This window comes from Oryzias melastigma, linkage group LG15 (genome assembly GCF_002922805.2).
Source record: "Oryzias melastigma strain HK-1 linkage group LG15, ASM292280v2, whole genome shotgun sequence".
Lineage (NCBI taxonomy): Eukaryota > Metazoa > Chordata > Actinopteri > Beloniformes > Adrianichthyidae > Oryzias > Oryzias melastigma.
Window position 1 is genome coordinate 622273 of NC_050526.1, and position 4857 is coordinate 627129.

Below are 4857 nucleotides of genomic sequence, written 5' to 3' on the forward strand. Positions count from 1 at the left end.
TTTGTTATCCTATGTATAAAATATCTTTGTACAGATGTAAAAAATCTCTGTTGATTGATGCATTATAATGATTTTGAAATAAACTATTTCAAATCAAATCAAAATAAATAAAAGTTAAATAAATAAAATGTATTTTCTCTGATTTGAAACCATTGATGAGGTCAATTTACATATTTAATTTTATTAATTTACCAAAAGTTGAAAATATTTAATTAGAGACATAAAAATATTTCTGAATAAGCAAAAAAAAAAAAAACAATAAAAGAAATAAAAAAATAAAGTGCAGTTGTTCTTAAAGCCGGTAGATTCTTAACATGCAAGTCTCCATTAATCCCTAAATCAGACATGATTTGAATTCTGCTTGCATTAAGACACACAGACACTCTGATTAGACCGCAGTCATGTTTTATCTGATACAGACTCTCACTGCTTCACAGCATCTGCCAGGAAACGTGAGGCAGCATTTCTGTCAGTGTTTGTCACTCTGAGGTTTATTTGGTGTGTAAAGGACTTGAGGCACAAACAAGCTGCTGAAAGGGTTTGAACCCCACATGACAACAATGCATGAAACCAGCGTGAGGGTAGGACGGCGTCTGGCAGTGATGTTTAATCACGGCAAACTCAACAAAATGGAAGCACACAAAGATAAAGAAATACTCATTAGTGTAGATGTTTGTCTCATTTGGACCCTGAAATGGAGACAAAATTATCCATTATGAACAATAAAGAAAAAAGGCAAATAAAAACCAATTAAAAGCAAATTAGACTAATGAAAATTAAGTTTTTGGAGTTTTACCACATGATTTTATAGCATTTTTTTGATTATGGAGAACAATTAAACTTAAAACTGCATTTCTGAGTATTTATATTGTTGTAAATCAGGAGTGGATGAAAATTGCAGGAAGGTTTGCAACCTGCGGCTCCAGATCCACACGTGGATCTTTCATCTCTCCATTGCTGCTCCTCGGCAAACATAAAAGAAGTCATGGAGACTGCTGACCCAGCCATGTTGACCGTCTGAGTCAGCACCTCCCCCTAAATAAAACTACCTACAGAAAACAAATAAACAAAGCTCACAAACTAAGACTACCAACCCCAAACTAAAATAACAAAACCCAGCAGTGTAAGACTGATGAGGACAAAGAGGAGAAAAAGAACAAAAAAAGAAAAGAAAAATACAGAACATCTTTTATTCTGAAAATAAGTTAATTGAGTTTCTGTCAAATTAAAAAAAAATCTTATTTTGAGAGTTTTTTTTCATATTTTTGGTTATGTTTGTGCCAAAAAATAGACATAATTCATTATTATTTTAAAAAAGAAGCTCATGAATGCAAATTTCTTAAAGACTAGAATAAGACTTGGTCTAGATCCATGTACGTCTCTCTGAGTTTGCATTAAAGCGTACGGCTGGATATCTCCAATATTGCTCGGCTTTTTTGTTGCACTTCTTATATGAAGGGCTGTAAGCTAGCAGGAAAACGTGTAGATGGATGAAGGGAAGCAGCAGTTTCGAAGAAAGACTGTTTAACGTTTTCTTCTGTTTTATGTGAGGATGAAAGATGGAGCCTTCCTTGACATCATAGGGGTGACTACATCTTTTGACCTCACATTTGTCTTATTAAAAATGCTATCTATGCACATGGAGGACAAGCAGAGATTGATTCTCTACTGTTTAATAATGGTAAGGAATTCATCAATTGTTCTAATTGGTTGATGGCCCTGAGAGATCTATTACTCTGAGAACAATCTGGTTCCATGAGGCATGTTGTTTGTGTGTTCTGTTTGATCTGAAGAGAAAGAAGTTAGAAGGTGGAGGAACATCTAGAAAGGTGGAGGAATGAAGGTCCGTCACAACAAGACAGAATATCTGTGTGTAAACGAGAGGAACTCAAGTGGAACGATGAAGTTACATGGAGCAGAGGTGACTTCAAGATGAAGAGGTTATGTAAGCAAGAAGGTTTCAGGTGACAAAAGAATGACAGAAAGACTGTAAAAGACTGTGGTGAGAGCAGAAGTGATGTTTGTTTAGAGACAGTAACTCAGACAAAGAGGCAGAGCTGGAGTGATGAAGATGTGATCTCTAGGAGTGACGAGGATGGAGATCAGGAACGATCAATCAAAGGGACAGCTCATGTTAGATGTCTAATACATGTTTAGCCCATGGTTTTCACATTAGACCAGCGGGGAGGGGCTTCTTCATCTTTTTCTGCTAATTACTGATGCATGTCCACCAGTTGGAAGAGCCTTGGTGTGAAATGTCAAAGAGATACAAATCTCAGTGATCCGTTTTAAAAGGGTTGGAACTTAATTGAATTAATTTGAAAGTCATCCATTCATTTCTACCAAATCAGAGTTCCTGATTGGTCAAAGTTTGACTTGGTGCATGTTCAATGGCCATGTATTTTGTACGCAGAACCAAAAAAAGGTTGTAGAAGTTTACATGTTGCCCAAAACGCACATTTACATCGGTTTTCATTGGAAGTTACCACTTGAACATACGCTCCCAAGGGCCAAAAAACCCTAACAGGATAAACATTTATTGAACACACTAAAAGTACATTTTTAAAAATTTTTAACGTAATTATGAACTATTTAGCATTACCTGTGATCATGCTAGTGTGAATGCTGTAAACAAGTAAACTGGGTCATTTACAGCATCAACTGCACAAAGCCAGACATGGTTGACCTGCATTTCAAGATTTTTTATCTGGTTATTCACTGATTGAGCTCTGTTCCCTCGAAGCTCCAGAACTGGACCACCTATAAGCACTTCAACCCAAACCAACATCAAGCAAACAGCCGTTCTTCTGTGGTCGGAAGACTTATGTGACATAAATGTCTCACACGCATGAGCTTTGATGAGGATCCTTTTTGAACAGCATGTCTTGATTGAATTTCCTTTGTCATTCCTAAAATAAAGTCATTTAATTTATGGCATGTAAATAGTCTTACTGTTGTTAGACTCATCTGTCATAATTGATTGAATACTGTGAATCATTCACACTATAGTGATCCTGTTTTTCTTTATTTATGTGAATGCTGTGGAGTTCTGTTTGTTCAGTTTTGTTAGGCTAATTTGGAGTTTAGCTAATATTTCAGCTGCATGCTAGCTATTTTGGCTAGTTTAGGCTTTTTTCAGTGTTTTAGGCAATTTCCGAATTAAGCTAATATTTCTGCTTTAAGCTAGCTTAGACATTATATCACTTTTTAAGGCTCATTTGAAGTTTATCTATCAGTTTCAGCCTTTTCAGCTATTAGCTCGAGCATTTTCAGGTTATAGCTTCAGTGATTTCAGCTATGTTCATCTTTCAAATTTTATCAAATTTAGCCTTTTCTACTATTAGCTTCAGCATTTTCAGCATATAGCGTCAGTGTGTTTTCAGTTATCAAATTTAGCCTTTTCCACTATTAGCTTCAGCATTTTCAGCATATAGCTTCAGTGTGTTTTCAGTTATCAAATTTAGCCTTTTCCACTATTAGCTTCAGCATTTTCCGCTTATAGCTTCAGTGATTTCAGCTATCAAATGTAGCCTCTTCCACTATTAACTTCACAATTTTCAGCTTATAACTTTGGTGTTTTCCGCTATCAAATTTAGCCTTTTCCACTATTAGCTTCAGCATTTTCAGCTTCAGCATTTATAGCTATCAATTTCAGCATCTTCAGCTCTCAGCACTAGCATCAAATTCAGCTTACAGCATTCACACTAGTATTATCACAGATAATGCTATATATCTAGTTAACTTCTGGGTTTATTTTTTGTCTTATCCCTTTTTTCTTTCTGCCAGCTAAAAAAATGACATATTTTATGTTCCCTTATTCAAAGAAAGCAATTTGATTTTATAGATCTCTCCAAATCTTAATCATTTTTAATTAAATTCTATGTTTGTCAGGCTGTAACATTAAACTTCTTTATTGATTTCTGAACACATTTTTGGGCAGGCGTCAAGCTAAAAATCTGCAGGGAAAAGAGGCGTAAAGAACGACGTCTTGACCATTAAAATCACAGTTTTTTCACTCAAGCATGTACGAAAACTACAGCACCTGATAGTTTAAGTTGTTAACTCTTTATTTGCATGAAACAAGAGGCAGTTGTGTGTAAGCTGAATTTTTGTGAAATCCCTGAATGTATTAATAAATATGACTGAAGCTCAGCAAAGAGGAACATCCCTGTCATCTGGTCTCATTACTCCCTACATTTAACATGTTTTACAGCCCAAACCTTCAGTCTGTTACATGAGACAGAGAAAAAAGGGGAACTAAATGATCCCAAAACGCTGGAAGGTTTCAGTGTTCCACTGACTTCAGCAGGGATTTAGCAAATAAATTGATAGCAACATGTAAACTCAGACATTGTGAAACAGGACAAAGTTTTTCCTCTTTTACCATCTGATGTGGTTCTCTCTCGTTTTCTCAGCAGAAGATGTAGCTGATGAGTTGCTTTTGGCAGGTAAAACTATAATTCACTGATGAATTCCTTTGTGGCCTTTTTAATGATCTTGGAATATCTCATTTAAATAGTGGGAATAATGCAAACGATGATTTAATTGGTAGTAACCAATCCCCTCCAGTTCTGACAGAATTTAATAGTAAGACTATGGTGACATATCCCATAATGCCACAGCGTGGCTGCACTGCGGTCACATTTTTATCCGCCACTGTTGCATCCTGGAGAGAGAGATATAGTATGTCCTTTCCATCAAACTCATTTTGATAGGTGACCTTTGACCTCCACATTCCGATGTGGAGGTCAAAGGTCACCTGTCCAAATGAGTTTGATGGAAAGGACATACTATATCTCTCTCTGGAGCTACTGCTGGACCTTTTTCCATCCAGTCCTTCTGCTCACCTGGTAGGTG